General features: G+C 40.5%; 1 protein-coding gene across 10 annotated transcripts in view; it reads left to right on the top strand.

The window, feature by feature from the left end:
* HTR2C (5-hydroxytryptamine receptor 2C) overlaps positions 1 to 23,672 on the top strand; it is a 312,561-nt gene that overhangs the window by 152,429 nt on the left and 136,460 nt on the right. For 2 of the 10 annotated variants that reach the window (XM_080554502.1, XM_080554511.1), the window contains one exon: positions 14,747 to 14,860. The exons of 7 other annotated variants lie outside the window; for them this stretch is intronic. The gene's annotated coding sequence lies outside the window, so the exon portion shown is untranslated. One more of the 10 variants, XM_080554513.1, reaches the window with a different exon arrangement.

Raw genomic sequence — 23,672 nt, 5'->3', positions numbered from 1 at the left:
AGTGGTCTAAGTGAAATTTCTCAATGCAGTAATATATTCAGCACCAGATTTGAAATGTTCAAAAGCATTATATTGTGACTGCAAACAGTGACTTTAGCCAATGCAAAATGCTAGTGAAATTGCACCATGGATCATTTGTGTTTTGGTTGTTTCTGCTTATGGACATGAGAGAACGTCATATACTGATGGTTTTTTCCCCTTTGAATAGGTGGAATTATGTTATTGGAGATAAATCAGAAATAAGTGAGATCAAATTAGAATCACATGTATACTGTGAATCTGCAGAGCAAATTGCCCTCTGCTTTTTTTTTTTTAAACTCAACAATCCAACGCAACTACTTTCAGTAGGTGGGAAAACCAAAAATGTGCTTTTATTTTCAGAAGTTTAGGATCACTCTGTTCTATGAGTAGCAAAAGAAAAAAAAAAAAGCAAGTATTAGGAGATGGTCTTAAAATAGTATCCTGCACCTCTATTTGAGCATATCAAACTTTTCTATTCAAAGGGGAAGTAGAATAAAAACATTGTGTGCAATATTTTATAATAGAGCCTGAATAGATAGATTTAAAAATCCTTGTTTCATAAATGTTGAAAAGACTCTTTAGAGATTTAAACTTCATTTTTTTTTATTATTGCTTTCCTTCTTATGCATCAATTTAAAATCAAAGTTCCATGATACCATTGTGAAAGAAAAGCACATCAGATGTGAAGGATGTTACCAGCAGTATGCAGTGGCACTTTTATGTATTGATTATAATGAAGCCTCTGCATGTCTTTTCCCTTCATTATTTTTATTTCTGTAACTAAAATGAAAAGGAACTAACGTACATCTTCCTCAACAAATATTTTTGTAAAATCAGCAGTTGATTGCTGAATGCCATGCTGCATGGGTTCTGGACGTGTCCAGCGATGCACAGTGACTAGCAGAGGAATGCATCCCTCTTGTTTAAGCACGTCTGTTCTGACGAAGACATTTGTAAAGAAATTGGGTGTGGAGTGGTCAGAAATCAGAAAACTACATGTTGCAGCAAATGTGTCACAACATTCTTCATCCTTTCCCATTGAACTTGTAACAGTGTTTGATTCACAGTGGCTACAAACTCCACTGATATTTTGAGACTGCAGTGCTACTGAGAGTTCTTGAGCAGTAAACTCTAGCATTTGTTTTGGCAATGCTGGGCAATGCAATACAGGTTTAAAACACACACACACACACACAGAAATGATTGGAAACAGTAAAAATACTGCTGTTGAATATCTTCAAAATAGCACATAATGACCTCCTACTGAATCTTGCATGCAAGTTTTTGCAAAGGTAGTATAGAAATCTGGCCAAGTGTCAGGAGAAGACAAGGGAAGCTGTTTCGCAGGTACTTTGGGGAGTGAATAATCCCTTTTGGTGAAGTACAGTAAATGAATGTTCTTGCTTTGCCTATGCTTTTAATCTGATTGTTTTCTGTTATTTACTCCGTTGGGTTAATTGAATTTTCTTAATAGCAGTAAATATCTGGCCATATGTGCGCTTTCACAACTTTATGGTACAGGGCATACAGAATGGCTTATTAGTGCTTTCATATCCCTGTGACATAGACTGTAAACCTAGAAGAGCAAAAGCCATCAAGTATGAATAGTTCAGCTCCTCATGTAGCCATCTATGTCATAGAAAGATCTCTTTAAAACCGAACTAGGGGTATTTCTGCAGTTCTGAAATATGCCAGTACTTTCAGGCACCTGGTTTTGGTATATTGCTTAGAAACAAACTTAATAAACATAAATGAAGTCAAGCCTTATGCTTTTAGCTGATCAAAAATACTCCCTCTATGGCTATAAAGCTGTTTTTGCCTTTCCATATCCCCTCATTAAAAGGACCAAAATGGCTGCAGAGTCATCTGGCTTTCAGATTAGGACATATGACACTTCCCTTTAGCAGGCTGAAAAGGATAACGAGCCTTGTTGCTTAAAATTCCTTCTTGGGACAGAGCTGTGCATTTGCTGTCAGAGCAGCAATGACCATTGGGTGTGCACATTTACGTTTTTTTTTCTATTTTTTCATACAAGGTTTCCTTTTTTATTTTATTTTAAATTCTATTCTACTGGCTTGTTTTCTAAGTGGAAAGGCCAGTCTGTCAGCTGGCATGTAGTATGGCCACAGCATCTGTCCTCATGCCAAAACATCAGATCTGTGGAAAGGGGGGGGAGGTGAGTTCCCACCTCAATTCATGTCAGATGTGCTGGTGTCTTACAGCCACTATAAATACTGCTTTGATTGGCATGGTAGAGGGTTATATTTTTGGTACTGCAGGTATACAAGGCTGTGGGTTAACATAATCAGGCACTACAGATTTCCAAATGAACGATCCTCACCTTTGCATTTTAGCACCTGCAGCACAGCTGCCTGGGACTGCAGGAAGCACGGTGGACAACGGGCAGGTGACGTTTCCACGCTGTCCCTGCCTGTGTCACCACTGGTTTGGTAGAAGTGAAGGTAGCTAGGCTCCAGAGGAGATATACATGTGAGATAAGGTTAAAAACTGCCTGAGTGTGTGTTATGTGCCAGAGAGGGTGCTGCTTTGCTGCCTGCAACTTCAGCTGTGCTGGGTGCCCCTGCGTGCCTTGCAGCAGATGAGCTCCGGGAACAGATTCAGAAATGCTGTTTGCCCAGCTTCATCTCTAGCTCACTCTGCGTATGTCTCCTGTGCCGTCTTTCATTCACTAATCTGATTTATCAGCTATCCATCTCTCTGTAAAGTATGGGATTAATTTTTATGCACTATTTTGAGCATTATAGCCTATTTATATTCAGGTTATTTTGTAAAGTAAATAAAGCACGTTCCAATGTCAGGTATGCATTAGTAGCCCCTAGTGCTTTCACCTAATGGCTTCTTCTGTCAAAATGTTTTTTCTACTGCAGATCAAAAAAAAAAAAAAGTTATTTTATACTGCTTTTTAATATGGCAACTTTGAAGATCATCCCCATGTATTTGTGATTTTTATTTATGGTCACTAAGCCATGTCTGTGACAGTCTCTTTCTGTTTGTGATGAAAGTGTATTTTCACGCAAGATCAAGTTGACTGAAACAGTTTCATGTTCCCAGTGTTATAATGTGAAAGGCTGCAAACTGCTTGATAATTCCCTTCTGAGTAAAATTAGAAAGAAAAAAAAAGTACAATTAAAAGATCATTTAAATTACAGCCCTTTGTTCTACCTTGTTAGTTAACATTCTAAACAGCAATGTACAAACTGCATAATCTGTTTTGCTAGAATGTACCCAGTGCGGAGCCATCTGTGTAATAGTTGACATTATTTATATTCAAAAGGGACATTACGATAGCTGGAAAAGCCCCTGTTCCCAGCTAACCGTTTCCAGTGTGGCTCTAAATTATTGATTTACATTCATTCTCTATTAACCTACTATGAGTTCATCTGCCACTTTCAGCCCTCTTATCATGTTGATGCACTTCTAATTTTCCAAACTGAATAGTGATTTACTGCAAAGGTGTTAGGATGAATTGTTCTCCAGTGAATATCTGAAAGCTTCTTATGCCCTAGAAAGCCTTTTTTTTTTTTTTTTTTTTTTTTTCCTTTGAAACCTGCATCGGGAGCTCCTGTACTTAACAAGGCCAGCAGCAATGTCTTGACAATCCTGGAAATGTTCTTTCCTTTCTCTTCTTCCTGATTCACGGAGTATATGCCTGTATTTCCAGAAAAGGTATTTTATAAGATAATATTCTTGGTGTCTTTAGAGATAGAACGACCCTTCCAGTCTCTCTGTGCTTCATCCAGGATGCTCGTGGGCAGTCTGAGCTGATTTTCTCACCTATTTGGAGGGGGAAGGATGTCCCATCTTCTGCAAAGGGCTCTCATTGACTTCATTGGGTGCAGTACAGTACGTAACAGCATTCGGTAACTCTGTCATACTTGCGCTTCTTGAGTCATTTTTGTTCTTTTTAAAAATATGTTCTACATATTATAAAACCACTAGGTAAACCATATGACTACGTAGGAATTATATTATCTCTAAATGTGAATTTTTCCATTAACTTACATGATGAAATAAATTTCGAGAACATTTGAATTGGAAGCTGTATCTTAAAATTAATTTTTGAGAAAAATATACATCAGTGGTTAAGTAGATGGCAAAGTTATATGGAGGCCACAAAAGAGAGAAATTACATGTTCTAGGGCTGGCTAGTTTTGAAGAGATTTTTGTTGATCTGTGTTAACTGCAATATAGTTTTCCTTCTTTTCATTGAATGCACAAAACTATTGCTCTAAGACTGTGCTCTGTGTTGTTTGCTCATTAAAGATGGTTTTAGCAAAACCCATGATAAAGCAATTAGCAGCCTATGGTAACTTGGCATGTGGTCTAGCTCAAGCCTTCCTCCATGTGGAGAGCCCAGCAGGAGCAGAGAGACCCTGCAGTTAACTGAGATGTGATCTTGTGTTGCGGGGGATCAAGGCTCCCTGTGTCCAGCCAGGATCTGCTGGGCTCACCAGGGGGCTGCTCTTGGTGCAGAGCTCCTGCTAAGTCTAGTGCTGTAACCCCATGTTTCTCTTCATTTGTAGCCTTGAGCCCCACATCCATCGTCTTGCATATAGTCACCAAGAGCTCCTTGATGCCGCTCCCACCATAGCGATGGCATTGTTCTGCATGAAATCCCTCCTTGTCTGCCACCATCACCGAGTCTGACTTGAGGCTGATTTTAACGATTGACGTGGAGGTTGTAAATTGGATCCTACTATGAAACTACGCCAGAACAGAAAATATTAATCAAAATTACATGCACACAGCCTTTTCGTCCCTGCCTTCCCTATCTGTACCCTGATCTCTGGAAGCACTATGCAACATTCAAATTGTCTTGTGAGTAGTCAAATCTTGAAAAAATGATTTTTCCCAAGTACTACAGTGCCATAACCCAACTCAGAATTATGTATCATAGAGCAGAGGCAACATCTCTGCTTGTTCTATTAACGTATAATTAATTGCCTTTTCAGTAGTGCTATTAGGTGTCTGTAGTCATCCAGTGCATTGAAAAATAACAACAAAGGTTCTTATTATCTAATTGTTGACATTATGCATTGTGGATGCAACCTATTAATATGGAAATACTGACACATTCATCAGGAATAATTTACATGGTGTATTTCCTGACCTAATAATGAAAAAAGTAGGTCAGCCTCCAAGTTTCTTGAAATGGGAATTAAATCTTTTTAGCATCAAAGTCTTCAATAGTTTTACACAAATGGTTTAAACTTGCAAACCTTGCACATTTAAAGTGTTTTTCCCATGATGATGACTTGGAGATATTTCTAATAAATTGCAGTAGTACATCAGCAGCGGATTTCCTTGGCTTTCTCATTATCTCACTGATTTTTACAATTTAATGGAATTAAAAAGAACAAAGGACATGCCTTACCAAACATTGTCATCTGAGGAAAGGATGTTTTTGAAGTGATATTTTAAAAAACGAAATGTAGTTAATAGAAGCTTATGCAAAGCACTCTATTTTTTCCCCCTCCTCAGGAAGTATTCAGTTCATCATTGTGCATTCCAGATTCTTTGTTGTTGCTAGAGAGTATATATAGCATGTGATCCCTTTGAATATTAAGCTGCTAAGTCTTAACCCGGCTAGCTTTTTGCAGAAGGTGTATTTGTGAAGTAGCTGTTGTATTTACGACTAAGATGATTTCAGGATTTAATCAGTGTCTACCCATCAAGATGATGATCCGCTTTCCGGAGCTTTGATTCTTTGCTCTTGTAAATGCTGGATGTTGGCATGCATTTTAGGAATACAAAGGTTTCCGCGTTGGATTAGAATTGATGTCTGTCAAATGGCGTGCTTCTCTTTGGTCGCACCTGCTCTGCAGGGAAATTTGACTGCAGCGCATGCAGGCTTACTCCTGTGGCTTCAGCTGAAGGCTCCATCCTGTCACAGCTTGGCCAACCACCTGCCCGTGTTTCCTTCCTTGATGAGTGTCATCCAGCTTCTTCAGCTGATGTGTCCCACGTTGAACTCCACGTTGCTCTGGCTGTAGCATGGTGGCAAATGTAGAAGTACAATGAAAAAGCAAAACAGGAAGACCAAAAAACAGGCAGGGAGATTGTCATGGTGGTTCTTGCACCGGCCCATGTGGCATCTGGGAAAGGCTCTGTGTATTAGAGCCATGCACCTCCACCTATTCGTGGTGCTTTATGCTCTGAAAAATGCATGTTCTGATGGACTGCTTCGTGCATTGCTTACTGTCAGTTTGAATTGTTTGGTGAAAGCACACACTCAAGCTCTCCTGTTATGCAGGAATAGATTTTTAAAGATTATGCCCTTCCCCAGTGCTTTCACTATTTTCTCCAGCTAAATATCACAGCCGTGAGCTCTCACCCAGCAGATAACTTGCTGCTAGATGCTCAGACGCTAACTTCTTTAATATTGCACACATTGTTAGCTGGTTGTCAGAACAGTCGTGCTCTGTAAGGTGTTTTCTGAATGAATGGTTCTTGTTTTCTGCTGTAAGGGAAGATGTTTAGCTTTGCCCATTTAATGTTTGATTGCCCTCCCCATGTACAAGATGGCACATAGGTTCTGCTTCAAAAGCAGAGACTTGGCTTTTTCCTCCTTCTGGTCTATTAAACCCTTGTCTCCTCTACCGAAAGCTGAGAATGCTGTAAATTCTGAGTCCTTCTGCTTTGACTCATGAACGCTGTGATCCATGAGCTGTGCTGAGTCTGTCAAATATTTTTTGAGGGTAGTAACTTCTGATTATCGGAATCACAAGCCAGATATCAGATAGTGGCTGAGCATGCTCTGGTCGTGCCTTTGTGCATATTTGGGAAATGGGGAAAAACTCTGCTTTTTGGCCTGTTTGTGGTCACTTTCTCTGAGAAGTTGTTTTTATTTTAGAGCAACGAATGTGGCAGAAGAAAATGAAATCAGGGCATGAAGAACATCCTGTGATTTGAAGAACTGGCTGATTATATTTGCTTGGTGAATTTTTGAGGTTTTATAATAGTAACATAAATTTTGGGGGCTGAGTAGTCTTGGTGGCTGATTAAGTATTTTGAATACTTGTCTATTTTTAGAAATGAACTCAAACCAATGCTTTGTAGTATCATGAAATTATTTATGCAAAAGTTGCTTCATTTTTAGGTCTAATGAAATCCCACAAAGAATACACAAACCATTAGAGATCTGGATTCTATGAAATTTCTAACAAGGCCAGATCACGCAGAGGTTTAGAAAAAAAATATTATCTGAAATCCTATTTACTCACAGTAGTATGTTCAGATTTCATTGCAGAAATGAGAATTGTTTTAGGATTCCCAGGCCTCAGTTTTTAATATTTGCTTTCTGAGAGAAAATTAGATTGATCTCAGAATAATCAGTTTTCTCTGTTTAATATGACAATGTTTTCTATGTGAAATGACATGCTTCCATAAAGGTAAACGGTGGGCTGCTCTTAGTCACATCTCCTAGAGGACAGTGCCACTGTATAATTATGTGGGCAGGTAGGAGATCTGCAGAGGTTGGAAAGAGGGGAGAGTCCAGGTGCCTCCCCATCTCTGCTCCCAGCTGATGGAGCACTTGGCTGGGGCAGAAGTCCATACGTGTACCTACAGGGCATGTTTAAAATCCTCTTTTTGGGGGGAAGCTTTCTTGCGCTTTGTTCCAGAGCAGATGCAATGGTGTAGCCCTCCAAGTAAGCCTTGCACTGGCTCAAAGAGGAAAAAATGCTCCCCTAAGCTTTGGAAACAGCTCATGTCTATCAGAGTGAGTGACAGACTAGGCTTGACCTGCTCTTCAAAGCCTGATTTGGGGATTTCTGTTGCCAGAATACTTTAAAGGATAAGGAGCATTGCTGTTCATTAATTAGTAAAATTGGAGCTGGCTCAAGTGTTGCTTGGAAATACTAACTATTAGGCTTTGGATTTATGCCCTGGAAGAAAAGTGAGTTTTATGTTAGTTTTCCAGTTTTCATTAATAATTTTCCTCCTCTTGAAATAATTATTCGGTTCAGGGAGTACGAGCACTTCTAAGCAGATGGACCACCCTGAAGATCAGCACTGTAACATGCAAATCTTTTAGGGTGATCTTAATGGTGCGGTAAAAGTGCTGGGTCTAACAAAGCAACATGGCAATCATTAAGGGTGAGCTCAAAAAACCCTTCCCAGGCTTAGAAGCCCACATAAGTGTCGCTGCTGCACCAGACAGAAAGATCAAAATGACCAACTCTGGATGATTTTCTAAATGTGACCTATGCTCCAACAGCTGTCTCACAGTGGCTATCACCAGCTGTGAAGCTTTTGCTGGCAGCAAGCACCCTTTGTCCCCTTTCCCTTGCCACGTTGTCTTTTATCCCTGCATCTCTTTTACCTCTTTTTTATGAGAGATCTCTGCCTTCTCCTGGCTCGCTGGACCCTTTCACACACGTCCTCGCACCTGCCAGGCTTTCAGGGTTCCTGGAGCTTTGACTTACAGCTCCAGGTTGGGGTGTGGAGCTGAGATAACACTTCGGACCTGTCCGTAACCCAGGGCCCTGTCTCGAGATGCTCCCAGTGGAATTGGCCTCAGCCCCTTTGAGTCTGAACGCAGAAACCTGACGATGAGCTGCAGCTCCAGTCTGGGGCTTCTGAATTGCCAGTTTCCAGAAAGCAGTTGCTGTGCACGTACTAGCTCTATACTGGCACACGTTGATATACAATGGGCTGGAAACCTTTCAATTTTTTCTCATTCCTTCTATTGAAAAAAATAAATAAATAAATTGGTGTCACTGCAATACTGATAAAGCTGTTCAGAGGAAGCGACGGTACGAGTGCCAAATGCTGCTACCAGTCCCAAAACGTGTGATTGATGAGCAGATCTGAGAGTAACCAAATGGTTAATCTGCGCTGTAGATGGCTATGTTTTTTTAGATATAATAAGAAGACGTGCCTCTTTTGTAAAATTAGAAACTGAATGTGCATAGGCATTATATAACTGAAAAACTAATACTGTATATGGCATTGTGATGGATTAATATATATATGTCCTTGATTTCTTCCCATTTCTGTCCTTCTGGTAGTTTATGAAAATGTTTGAGAAGTTTTCATATGACCTTTAAAATTAGCTCCTAACCTGTATGGTTTATCATCATCTTCTGTTCCATGAGCCTGAGGTGTTACAGGATTCATAATTCAGTATATCAAAAATTGTCAGTGGCTTCACTATATGAAATTTTAAAGATTCTGAACATAATTCTGGCATTCAGTAGTTGTATTTGTTCACTGAGATGTAATGGATATTGAATAGGACTTATCTGCTTGATATAGAAAATATATTAGGGTAATTACATATGCCTACACTTGGTATAAATTTCAATCTTTTTCTGCCAAGAGGACTGGTAAAAGAGAACGCTATCTTTCTGCATTTTATGAAGATGCAGTTGAGAATTTTTGAATTCATGAGAGAGAGATGCCTGTGTGAAGGACAGTGCCGCTTCCCTGCGTGCTAGCACACAAGTCTGGATTTTGTTCCATGTTTCTAGCAAACCTCCCCGCCTTCTTTGAATCTTCTTCTGTATTTTACTGACTTGCAGAAATCGTAGCCTCTGTTTTAATAAGCATGGGAGCCTTCTTCTGAAGGATGTACGATAATGGATGATTTAGATAGTAACAGGTTGTATTCTGTCCATTCTTTTCCAGTTTAAGACTATGGATATCAGCTGCTTAATTGATCTAATACAAAAACTTGGGTACTTTATCTGATAGTATGACAGGTCTGTATGGGACTTAAGTATCATGAAAGACAGATGCTCTCTGGTCTAAATAATGTGTACTGCTGACAGTTCTTTCCGCAATAAATCGGTTCTCATTATGTGGGTCAGGTGAGTATCCACAAGGATCGGAGGCTGATCCTTGTGAGTTTTGTCTCCTGCAGCTTCTGGCAAAGGCTGGCTTTCAACCGGGAACAGGCATGGTTCACTGACCTAGTGCAGGATGTCAATGAACGTAGCTATTTTGCTGAACACGCAGTGTGTTTGGGATTGACTGAAACTCCAGTGAGTGTTATTTTTGCAATGGCCGAGCAGTTCCTTCAGGTCATGACCAGGAAACTTATACTTTTTGTTATTTGGTGTGAATAGAAGGATTTTAATCTGACTCTATTTATTATTCTGTGAATTGATGCTTGGAAAGAAGAACTGCATTTTGGAATCTGACTGGATTCATAGAAACTGTTATACTATATTTTATGCTGCCATAGCAACGTACGAGCGCAACGGGATAGAAATCTCCCAGTTATTAGGATAACTGAATTAAAACAACTATTGAGCAAGGTTGTGTTTGCATAACAAAGTCAGGTTTTGCCTTTACTCCTGCAGTTCTGACCTTGTTTCAGGTAAAGGGATATCCTTGACTCTCGAGAAACAGAATCCATCAAAATAAACCATTTCAGCTAAGATGAAGAGTATGAGAATAGACATTCTGTGTTATCCTATGGTGATTCAGAATCATGAGCGTATATTTAGGCTGCTGAGTATACTTGAAGATGTCTTGAAGAATATTTAAGAAGGTAACGATGAATGGTAAGAAGAATCAAATTCTCAAGCTTAAGTTCCTCATCTGTGAAATAAAGATGGAGAAATTTTTAATTTACATAAAAATGCTATGGAAAAGGTGATTTCTGGAAGGCTCAAAGCAGGGAGGAAATAGCAAGAGCTTATTATGAACTGCTCAGAATCTTATGAATGCTTGTTTTTTTTACTGACCGGCTCTTAATATTTTAGGAGAGGACTGAAGCTGGCAACAGATGATGGCATTGAAAACATTATGAAGCTAAAAATACTGTACTGCTTTCTGTATACGTTTCCTCTCCTCTAGGACAGAAAAAAAAATTACTGAGGATCATTCATGGGAAGAAATCTCTGGAAAATTTATATGGGTCCTTTTCATTTGAAAACCACCTTCCTACCACCTCATGCCTAAAAGAACCAGTCCTGTTAGCCCTCAGGACACGCAGAGAATCTAATCTTTCTCATGATGTCTGGGTCAAAGTGAGAGACAGACAGAGGAAAAGTGTTGTGGTGTTGCTCTGCTTTTAATCCAACGTTTGTTGGCTTTAAAAAAAGCAAAAACAAACAAAAAAAAACCTCTGCTAATGTCTCTATTGCATTCAGATCTTCTGCCAGAGATTGCTAATATGCCTCCAGTGCATCTTTTCTGCTGTGATTTTGTAAATACCTAGCTAGAATAACCATAAAAACATCTGTGGGTTTTAATACAGAAATTATTATATTAACCCTGAAGCACAAAGTTCTGAAACTGCTTAGTACTGTTTCACAAAAAGTTTTGAAATTGTTTACTGTTGACAAGATCATGAGATTTTTCATATTTTATGGAGTGTTCCTAGCAATTATTAATAATGTGTTTTTAAAGATCCATGTAATAGAACAAGTGTTTAAAAAATGCAAGTGCAGTTGTTTTAAAAACTTCTCTTTAATGCACTGATGAATCTGTTGGCTTCCAGTAACACTGCAAAGCCATTAGACTGATATATTGATAATTGCAATTAAACTTATATTATTTCCTGTGCACTTTCTTCTTAACAGGCCTTTTGTTGTAGTCCTTTTTTTTTTTTTATTTACCACGTTTTAAATAATTATTTTCCTCTACAATTGAATCTTTGGGATTGCTCTTGTCACACAAACTCTTCTTTCAGTAGAGACCGATTCCCAATGCTGCTACAGTGCTTAGGTCACAAGATGTTGATTTTCCTTTATGAAGATACTTGCTACGATTTATCTGACCTGGTTCTATATTGTCCTCATTGTACATGCTGTGTGTATTTGTCACGTACACAGCGCATGCAATGTGGACATAATGGAGCTCAGTTTACGCCTGACAAGGAGATATAAAATACCTGCAAGAAATGGTGCTGGTGGTGGTCTTAAAAATTGTTTCTTTATTTGTGTGGGTGCACACATGTCCGTACTATCTAGGAGAACTTCTTGTGTGTGAGATTGAGTCCAAAAATTGTGTTGTAGATGCAGTTTATTAGTGAGAAAAAGGCAGTGTCAAGAACTTACAGGACCATTGTGGCTATCCAGACCTCCTCAAAGAAACACGTTAGCAGGATTTAATAGTACAGGAATCTAATTTTGGTCAGTTTTAGGTTCATATGTTCTTGTGTTGTCATTATTCTGTATTTTTTAACATGCTGTTTTTTGTTCTCCACTTAGAATTTGGGGAAAAGATGCCCTTTTCATAAAAAATGAACGTTATTTAAATTCTGTGTGAACATTTGTTTCTTTTTCTTTCCTTTTTAAAAACAGAACAACAAAACAAACTGAATCTTCTGTTTTTATTTTTAATAAAAAGCTGTAATTTTAATTCTAGTGTTTTGAAAATGTTAGTTCATGCAAAGTGCTTTCAGTGCTGGTTTTTAGTTTGGGCAGCTATAGTCACTAATCTGCATGAACAAAACCAGAGTCACATCCCATGTTCTCTCTGCCACAAATTAGAACTTCCAAAATTTTTTTCCCCTCAAATTATTTTGATAAATCTTTTTGTGAATAGTAGTTATCCTGACAAGTGCTGAGATATCTGGAATTAGATATTTACAAGCAAAAATTGTTACAAAGACAAATATTGCACTTGAAGTGACTTGTAGAGGCTGCAAAAATGAAAGTCCATTCTCAACTGGATGTAGCATGAATTTGTAATAGAACAAAAACAGCTTTCTGTAGACCTGAACCCCTGTTCAAGAACAGGAGCTGCATGGAAAAAAAAAAAAAAAGGGATTCTTTTACTGTGTTAAAAATTAAATTTAAAAATAGGGGTGGGGGAATGTGTCTTCAGTGACAGTGATGGAAATGCTAACAAATACCTATCTCAGAGGAATTGTACTATGTATTACGCCAGTTGCTGCTGAAAACATTTCATTTTGTGGGAGTCTGCAGGAGCTTTGCATTTCGTAGGATTAGTAATTATGTTTTGTATTATTACTTGTTTGTTTTAAATGGAGAAGAAGACTGAAAAAAAATGGCTAAAGCTTCTGGTTGAAAAAGGTGTTATCCCTCCCCTTGAACCGATGTGGTCCTTGCTGCCACGCAGTGGGCTGTGGGCCATGTCCTTCACGTCCAAGCATGCTACAGCCAACAGTGATGAAAGGTGCGTGGCGCTTTCCTGCCTCATTTTATTGCATAAATGATGGCAATTAGAATACATAGCACATTGCTTCATTTGCCAGTCTTGCAAGGTGCTCCAGGAGCCACAGTCATAACAGAGCCTGCTCTCCTCTGAGTTTGCTCTGTGTCTCCTACTCATGCAACATTTACTCAGGCTTTTGGTATGTGATGCACAGAGACATCACTGAATAGAAACAAGGCGAAATAAATGTTTCCTAGGCTATCAAAAACTCCAACGGAACAGTACTTGTATTAGAAGTTTGTGGGATCAGCTCAGTAGCCTTATCTCGTTATCTGCCCTGAGTCTACAGTTAATACAATTAAAGACTTGATGTGAGATGTTGAAAAGTAGTTTCTGATTTTGGAAAAAGTGGTATCCAGTGTTGAGAGTACTGTGAGAGCGGTGCTTACGTCCAGGTATTTTTCCAAGATGGTTTAGGGCTTAACACATGTAAAGTTCAGCCCTGCATATGATGGTGGTGGGCTGGTTGGAAATGCATAAGCTCTGTTCTGACCTCGCTTCATTGGCCCCGCTGTAACAATGGCCTCCTCCAAAGGCAGGACCTCTACTCTACTGGGAAGGTTTTCCTTTCTTTTTTTTTTTTTCCCCCATTCCTTAAATCGTTATTTGCATTAATCCAATTGCTGGAAAGGGATTATAGGCCCAGAATAAAATCCAGTTGTAATTAAAAATGTAAAAGCGGCTTATGTTTTTAGGCCAAAGTTATTAGAGGAAGCTATCAGCGTACCAATATTAATACTCCAATCTCAGCTGGGAGGCTGTTACTATGATGAATGTGTCTGATAATAGGCTTTGTTATTGAACTGTTTCTGGTAGATAACTTTTGCTCATGTCTGCCTCATATCTGTTATATATGTCATAAGGTACACAACACTTTTCTTCTTGCTGTCCTTGTGGGTATCCCTGTTGTGGTTTTTTTTTTCATATTTCTGGAACGCTGCTATTTAGAAGCTAATCAAGCTATATCGCAAAAGCAAGAAGAGTTATTGAGGGGATGTTTAGGGCACAAAAGCCTGCGGTAATTACCCTCTGTAAGAGGACTGGGGTATGTTCCCATCTTCAACATATACATCTTAGGCTATCTTTTCATAACAAACATCCCCTTGTCAGACGTCCTCTCTGCATTTGTAGTTTTCATTGATCATCTGTGATCATAAAGAAAAATGGTCAGTCAGAACAGTTCTCAGCCATTCAGTTATCCACACCGTGTGTCTGATACTGTGGCACACAGTTGTCTGGTTATTCAGTTTGCAAGCCTGCTTTGTAAATCTTTCTGAGTAGAGTACTTTTTAATTACCTCTTTTGAATTAAGTCAGTGCAGGGGCTAGAACTACTTATTAATGTTTATTTTTTAATGCAGATTGAAATTTTCTTTGGCCTTTACTTTCTTCATGGGAGGTGTTTCGTTTCATCTCTGTCATTTTGAATTAAAGTTTTTTTTGTAAAGGAAAAGATGATGAAAATCTGTTATTCCTTGATGAAGGATTTAGTTGAAAAAATATGGATCAGATTGGTGCTCAAACTGCATTCTTCAGAATCTCTTTCATCCAGATTGTGCTTTACTTCCCAGACTCAAACATCCGTCACTTGACAGTGCACGGTGTTGGTCCTCTGATGACAAATGGGGTTTATAGCCGAAGCTGTGAATGAAGTCTTCCAGAGCAACAGTGCTAAATTGCCAGAGGTATGCAAACAAATACCTTACCAAGTGTTGTTTTATCAGCCTATGAGCTACAGAGAATTTTCAATGAAGTAAAGTCTTTCTGATGTTTCTTTCTCTTTTGGGTATTCTGATATTTTGGAGTTTGTTTTTCTGATTTGCATTCCCAGCTCCTTTTCAGGAAGATGTTTCTGTCTCTCCTCCCAGTAACAGTATCTGTATTCTTTGTTCTCTTGTCAGTGCGTGGCACCTTTTTTTTTTTTTCATGTCACTCTGTCTTGTTTAGGGAAGCTTTCTGTGATCTATTCAATATTGCTGATGTCCCAGGAAGGGGCTGAGGTACAGGCTCCTGTGCCTTGTTTGGCTCTTCTGGGAGCTCTTGCTCTGTGCTGGGGTTCAGCTGCTCCTATCCAGCCTGGCAGTGTTATTTATATTCTGGGGTGCCTGATGGCATAGTGCCAGCTGCTAGTTAAAGTTGTTTTTGAAATGTTTATTTACATGAAATAAATTTAGTCTCTAGGCTGTGCTGAGAAATTCTTTGCATCTTTAGCCTGTACTAGCAAGAAAGATGCTGTGCCAGAAACTCAGAGATTTCACAAGAGGCAGCATTAGAAGACTACATGTTTTTAGTGCTGTGTACAGCTGAAGAATTCCAAATTTAGTATTGTATGTGTGTTGTGGAAAATACCAACTCAGGAAAAACACCGAAAAAGAGAAGTGCAAAGAGTCAGCAGAGCTTTCCTTCATGTATTTCCACTTTAAAAGTCAAGAACCCCAGTGAAATGCTTATTTTTCTTCTGCTAACACACTTGCAGCTCTACTGCATGCAGCACAAAATTTGCTTTTTGCCATCAACACTCTTGATCAGTTCTTTTGTTTGTGATAGCAGCAGCATTTCACATGTGTGATAGCGGCTGGGGAGACGGAGTGCTGGGGACGGGAGAAGCTTATTGTAAGATGTTTCATACAGGGAGAACTTGGGACTTTGCCTCTCGGCCTAAATAACTCCTAATGAAAAGATGACATCATTCTGGATGTTCTGTAGAGATCTCAGTCACCTTAACTAAAGCTGGTTGTGCAGTAGGCATCTGAACTAATGAGCACCACAGTTGTTTTCTTTTTTAACCTGCTCTCCTTGTACAGCACTTGCATCAGGGATTGAAAGGCTGCTCCCCCGTGCCTGGTGCCCGGGCAGCTCCCAGTGCAGGGAGCAGCTCGGCTGCAGCGGTGCTTCTTCATCTCCTGCCATCGCTTGGGCTGCTGTACTTCTGCCAGTCAGCCGTCTACTGAGAGTCCTTAAATGAGTCCTTATGGGCCGTGCTGGGTGTTTTGTGGGTGGGCACGTGCCTGCAGGTAAAGGTGCTTCGTTCTGCATCCTTGTCATTGGTTTCTCTTGCTGAAGATTTGCCCGGCTTTGCTGGATCAGGAGAGCCGAGCAGAGGGCAGTGGGTCTGTGAGAGAAGAGCCTGGTGTTTGCTTGGTGCTGGTCACTGCCCGGCTGGTGTTTGAGGACAGCGGAGCCTCGGGGCGGTGCTTGGGCACTCAGCTGAAGGTGATGGCTGTGAAGCCATGTGAGAAATGTGGTCTGCACGGGCCCTTGGGCTGGGCTCTGAAAGTGGGGACAGAAGTGAGGACTGCCAGCTCCTGCAGGCAGGCAGCTTTTGCTCATCATTTCTGAGGCTGGGACATGTCATTAGCTGTCAAGAAAGTGCCAGTAAGTCTCAGTGTAGCTGAGTGAGAAGAGAACTGCAGGCTGATGTCTTCCCAGTCTCAGGGAAGCTGTGCCTTGTGTCTAAAAATAGGTTTGATGGGTTCTGCCCTCAGTGCTGGGGATAAGAGGAGCCTGCATTTTTTGCTATGTTAATGTCTTTCTGATTAGTTTCTCCTCATTTCTTTCTGTGTTTTTCTTACAATCCATTTTCTTTCCTTTATTTGTTTCTTATTCCATCATATCCTTCTCTAGGATACTACCTAGGATTGTGCTCTGTATGAAAACTGTTGTGGTGGAACTACCAGATATTTTTGGTTTGAGCTTTTGCCTATCCAACAATTACAAAAGCTGTAGACCTTTTTAATGACTGACACTGGTGAACAAAGTTTCTTCTGTCATTTTTGATCATGCTTCCTTGTGTTACTTTAAAGTATTTGTAATACTGTAACTTTTATTGCGTGTATATTTTTGCATTATTAAGATAATGTAGATTTGAAGTTGGGCAGATATATCCCAAAGGCTGTGCGAGAATGAATTCACTGCTATTGATGGGCACTCAATTCTGATTAAAAAATGACATGAAGAGTTACATGTTGAGAAAGGACATAACACAAATAATTTAAATATTTTTCTCATGTTTGAGAGTATTTGTGGTGTCTGATTGAGCTGGTAAGCAAAATAAAGACAGATGGCAATGAATTCATTCCAACATGCTTTCATTCTGGTATGGCTATTCCGACTTCTCACAGCACTTGTGCAAATGATCTTCTTGTTTAAACCTCCTTTGCTGTTGCTGTCCACACACAGTTCAGGGAATTCAGAGGTAGAATGTGTATGACATGTATAGACTATTGATTTTTTTATGAATAATAAAAATGAAAATAAATGGAAAGAGGAGCTGCCTGCAATTAACCTGCATGCTCAGAGCTGCAGTGAGTAAGAACTTAACTCTTTCTCCTTTGAAGTCAGTACCAAAATTTAGTGGGATTAGAACAGAGTTTCTCTTAGTTGAGTTTTAGTAAGTTGAAATTTGAAGATCACACAGTGATTCACAATGCTATCTTTGTTAGAAATAGAGAGAACGCTGCTGTTTGTACAAGCAATGAGCAACTAGAGCAGCAGGTACCTGTCCCATCTCCTGGGCAGCCCTGTTCCGCACCGTCCAGCAGCTCCCATCTGCATCTGGGCTCTGCCAGGGTGGTGCTGCCACCATTTCTGTGTACAGGAATGGTCAGTAAACGTGTTGGGGTGAAAGGCAACATTCTTAATAATATTTAGTTCACTGCAGAAAAAGAAAAGAGGAGGAGAGAGAAGGCTTTGCAAGGACTGTGACTGTTTGTAGTTGTTGCTTTGTCCAATGATGCAGGGGTTCTTGAAGCTCCCGCCCTAAATGAATACAATCTTTAGCGTTTTCATCTTAAGGGAATAATTATATTGTCTAGTAACTTCATCTGTTACTCTAAGGAAATACTTGACATTTCAAGTATTACACTAACCAGTCAGTGTCTTGTCCTATTCATTTGCCATATTTTAAAGGTGCCCGCTGTCTTGATACTTTCTGTATGGGAAAGATACTAAAACCCAGGTATATTGCTGGAAATGCCGTACTTCTGTATGACAAAGTATGCAGAAAACACAATAACAATGTAGTATTCTCTGCAATATATGTTGTTATTTTTTGAGATGTCTGCACAGAAATTGCTTAACTGCTCAATTTGTTTAGTTCTGTTCTTCTATGTAAAGTATTGCTGCTATTGTTTTTATGGATCTGAGACAACATATGCCTCGAGTATAGCAGATTAAACTTGTTTTGCCTTGCAGTTAAGCACCCTAACAGTGATTGTAGTGTGGGTATGTTCTACCATTATCCCTCTCCATCCACCTCTCCATCCACCCACGCTGCCTGTGATGCACAGACAGAGGGCAGAGGAGATGGGTCCAGCTTAGCACCTTTCTGCTTCTCACCTTTCTCTACATGCTGCATTCCTGGCAGATGATATACAATGTGCTGCAAACTGCCAGTACCTGGGAGGGAAGAATGTCTGCAGAATATAAGCCATGTAGGGACTGTCTTGATAGGGCTGCTGAAAGTCAACTATGGTGCCATGTGTCCATCATAAAGCCATAGAGTTGTGTGCGAGGAGGTGTTAAAGGGGAAGAATATTAGTGTCCCTGTGGGAGCACTGTCTGCCTGTGCTAATAGCCTCCTGCAGCTCAGAGCAAATGCAGTCCTGGCAGCAGTGGTTGGTTTTGCTGCTATCCTGTTAGCACTCACACCAACCCTAGCAGGGCTCTGGGTGCTGCCTGGGATTTCCGCAGCAGTCTCTCTCTAATCGAGTTTGGGCTGACTTTTACACCTCCCACAGTCACAGTCTGTCCCAAGCCAAAGCCAAGCTTAGCATACTCAAAAACGAAGGTGGCTGTGGAATTGTGGTCAGAAGGTTCCAACTGAGGCGGTTGCAAAACCATGGTGCTTCAGTGGTGAAACACTAACTATTAATCCTGACTTCCTTGCCTTTCAGCGGGGCTAAATAGCTCCCAGCAGTGTCAGGTTAAAATAACTGTATAGCAGAGCGCTTCATGCAGAATGCTAGCAAACTTACAGCAAAGGTGGAGTAAGGCAGCACGTGGGTGCCCTGCGAGTGGTGTGGCCATACCTGAGCAGCAAGCTGCTGTCAGCCCGGCTGCTGCTCCTGATTCCAGCCTCTCTGCACAGCTCAGGACAACGCTTTTTCTGCTGCTGAGCACTCTGTTCCTGTGGTTTCTCACTCTGTACCAAGCTATGCACATACGTGCCCTTTTTTTTTTTTTTGGTCTTATTTAATGTAGTTTCTTTTTCCAGCAGAGTGATATTGTCGGGAGAATTTGGCATTCAGGATACTAAAATTTTCTGACTCTCTGTGTTAATGGCACATCCATTAATGCAAATTTATTTTTTTCCCCTAGACATAATAGACCAAACAAAAAGAAAAGCATAAATAGTGAGGTTAAGTACTGTGTGCTAAAAATGTAGCACCGTTCTGTGCTGGAGGTGGTGAGAGGATCACAAGTACTTCAGCAGAAGGAAAGAGAGATGGAAAATTGAGGGGGAGGGGGAAGAAAGGTCTTGCCCATATGCATCATTTTGTGGCAAGGGTGGGAAGGAACATATTGAAAACTGTAGACAAAAGATGCAGGCTAGGATTACAAAGAGCGAAAGGAAGAAGCTTGTTCAGGCTCTAGCTGGTATCGTGGAAGAGAGGGACAAAGTATTAGCAGTTCAGGGTGAGGCAAGTGCTTCCAGCAGCCCTGTCCATGTGTCTCTCCCCTGCAGTGGTATAAGGAAAGCCCCTTGAGACCCTGCCAGCAGCACGTCCTCACGTCTTCTCCTTCAGCTCAGCTGAAGAGAGTAACCTGAAGAGAGCTGGAGAGTGACCTGGATGCTGGTTCCTTGCATGAAGTCTCTGGGGAGGCTAGTGGGTAAAAAACGCCAGTAAATCCAGGAATCTGAGGGAATGCCAGCCCCCAGACAGCTGGTCAGTTTGTCACCTCTAAAAACACCTCGAGGGAAGAACTGTGTCTGTGGGAGCCAGGGGGTCTTCTCTGCGGGTCCGGCACTGACCCAAGGGCTCTCTGGCAGGGTTGGTTTGGGCACTGACTGCGTGTGTGAAGTTTGTCCTGAGGGCGTTTTGTTCAGCTGCAAGCCCACAAGCAGCTATTGCTTGTGCACGGCTCATCCTTCCTCGCCGTCAACAGTTTGCAGGTATCAGCTGAGACTGCATCTCTCACCTCTACTTCGTGCCAGGAAAAGATGTAAGAAAGGGTGTGAATGGGCAAGAGGGCAGGTGGCAGCTTGGTAAATGTGCTCCATACTGCTTTGTGGTGTCTGGAGTGACATCTAAGACCCTGAATTTTATTATGAGTCTAATCTACGGAAGAAATAAGTTTCTGATTTATTTGTTGTTGTTGTTTGCCACCAAAATTGGGTGCTGTTAAGGGGAACATGCTTTGTTTTTGTATCCTCTGTCACATTTTGTGGCGTTTACCATAGTACCGTAGGATGTGCGGCATGTACTGTAGTCTCACTTAATCCTGTCTCTGCTGCATTTCCTAGAATGAAACGATGTTGTTACTTTTTTCTTTTTGCCTCTCCTTGTCCATGTTCATCTCTTCCTTTCTGTTCCAGATACCAGTTTTTATGAACTTTTGAGAGAAAGCTTTCACAGAAGCACGGGTCCTGCATTCTGGTGTGAATGTACTTAGCTCCTGTCACAGCTTGAGTGCTTATAGGAAGAAGTGGTGTTGCCAAGTCTTAGCACTGACAGCACTAGGGAATGTTTTCACAGGACAGAGATAATGGTATGTCTACAGCAAATAAAGAGGTGCGTTAGACTTGTTTGTGTCTTGAACATAATAGCAGAGTAACACTTCACCACATGAAGGCAGACAAACTATTCTGCTCTGTGACACAGAAGATATTAAGCAGCTATTTTACCCTATCACCATGATGCTGTTGTTACTTGAGAGTTACCCCTTTAAAGTTAGTGTAGCTCTGCCAAAATGCACTGTGTTTTTGCTTCCCTTATTGCAGGCAGTTCTCATTCCCATGGGAATTTTTTGCGTCTCTGCTAATTGTCACTTTTGAGAGACTCCTGACTTGTATAGGTGTGACCCCTGAAATGTCATCGCTTGTTAATCCTCTTTCCATCACAGATTATGGAAAGACCTGGCCATGTGTTATTTTAACTGAATTATTTCTGAGTTCACAGATGATGATTTTTTTCGTTTCTGCTAAATACCTTCTGCTAGCAAAAAGTTTGGTGGCAAGTTCATTCTGCTCACACAGACCTCCTGGAGACTCACTTTGCAGTTCTCTGCTCAAGTACGGATAGGTGCAGAGTCCGTCTGGCTTTGTAATGAGCTCACATTCTCAGAGTGATAATACCTTGTCATCCGTGCTCTTCTGTTCAGGGTATCAGTTACGTAAAAAATAAGTAAAAAAAATTTTAACTGTGCTGCATGGTTTCCCTTGCAAAGGTTGTGTGGTTTAGGTAGGTAGACTGTGTTTAAGTGTTTACTTGGAACGTGTGAAAGATTTCAGAAAAGTATGACCTTGCTGTGCTACAGGATTTCTCAGTGGAAACACTTTCACATTAAATAGAGAAGAAAGATGAGAAGTTTGTCTGGGGGCCAAATGCATGATTCATATCATTAGGGTGAAGTTAGGCACTTCATTTCATCTTCTTATGCCTGAGAGTAAGCCTATGCTTTCTCCCTCGGAGCAACAAATTTCTTTTTTTCTGAGGGATCTGTCCTCTGCTTCCACCTGCTCACCAAAGGGTTGTGATAATTTTTGTGAAGCACCGACGGGGGAGTTTCCCTGGAGTTGTCACATCGCCATCAAGTGGCTGTGGCCTTCGAGGATGGTAAGAACCAGAACCAAAAAGTGTCTGAGAATGTCTGATTTTGGGCTTCATTTCTTCCTCCCCCAGTCTTTCTATTTTTTGATTCTATTTCTGTTCCAGGGTATGTCAGCGGTGGGGCCAAGGGAGGAGGGGAAATGAACGTCTGATTGGAAGTATGATTTCAGAACCTTATGTATGATAAGTGTAAATGATGGAGGATAAACAGTATGTCCCTACAAATCTGTGTGTACAAAGGAGCATCTTGTATCGGAGAGACTATAAAGGAATGTGATAGCCTGGGTCTTCAGTCACTTTTAGAGGGGTGAAGGTTTTTTGTACTTTGAGGAAGCTGGGTGATCATTCCGTTCTATTGCTCAGCTATCAGGGCTGATCGAAGCTGTAGAAAATTGGCTGTGTCAGGGATGTTTTCAATGAAATTTCAAATTTTAATAGGTGGATGTTTCTGAGAAATCTTATTCTTCATATTGATACAACTCTGAACTGGAAGAGACAAAAAGAGTATTTTAGTGGAAATGCTTACAAAAATACTGCTCTGTGTCTGGATCAGATCTATGTAGCAGTTGCTAGGAGCCAAAAATGAGTGTGGCACTTCAGAATCTGACTTGACGTGTGGGAACTAATTTATTTAGAACGAAATAAGATCACATGGCTGCATAGATATTTTGTTTGCTTTCTTTTCCCCCCCCCAGTTCTCCTTGCCAACTTGGGCTGAAATTAGAACAGGGCAAGTCACTAAATTGCTACAAGAAACTGTTTTTTAATAGTTTTGACTTAGCAACCTAGAATTAAAGTTCATGTGTGTCAGATGGCATCTAAATTACTGAGGATACGCTTATATATTTATCTGTTTTCCTCCAGCAAAACTAAACTTTAATTTTCAAGGCAGCCTTTTGCCTCCATTTGTGCATTTGCTATTTTTGTTGTTTGATGCTTGCCTGTGGTATTAGGCTTCTCAGTGAGTTGTACCTTCCTGCTTTCCACATGAATGCAACCAGTTACCAAGACCTTTGCCCAAAAGCCTATTCAATAACTGCTCTGAATTCTAAGACTCATATTACAGAATGAGCAAACAGTTTATTCCTTATCACTAGGTGTAGTATTAAACATTTGCACTGCCCTTGTGCATGCGAGAACAAGTCACTGCTATTATGAATGGTTTAATTACCCATGGTAATTGTTTTTCGGAGTTGTAAGAGGCTTCATTATATTTCAGATTCTCTTGGAGAAGAGATGTTGCTTGCCTGGAATACCATAGTCTTTATGGGAATTTGTTATGAGAATCAGCGCAAGGGGGAGGTTGTGATTTCCCCTTGATTTAGCATAGTTTTCCTTTCTGCTATAATGTTCTGTGTCTTTATACAGAGAATTATATATCTTATGCAACTGTGGGAGAAGCAGTCTAATGAGAGAGGGTCCTTGCTTAGAAATAAGGCTGGGAAAAGACTAGGATTGTTTTAGAGGTTGTTTAGAGGTGAAGAAGATGAAACCATGACCTTCAGGAAGGTGATCATCTGAACTAACTCAGCCTTGGTGGTGAAGAGAGGAGCTAAGAAAATGCTGAGAAGTGCTCACACGAGGTGTGCCTTGCCACCACCGCAAGAAAATGGGCAGTAACAGCAGAGCCAGCCCCCTCATCTGTGGTTTCATAGCTCAGTTAACTTGGCAGAGATCAAACCCTCCCCTATTTGTTCAGGAAGGGGAAGAAAAGCAATTCAAACAT

This window comes from Anser brachyrhynchus (assembly GCF_964034855.1).
Source record: "Anser brachyrhynchus genome assembly, chromosome: 13".
NCBI lineage: Eukaryota > Metazoa > Chordata > Aves > Anseriformes > Anatidae > Anser > Anser brachyrhynchus.
Note: the sequence above shows the minus strand (reverse complement) of the source record. Positions and strands in the feature narration are given on the sequence as shown.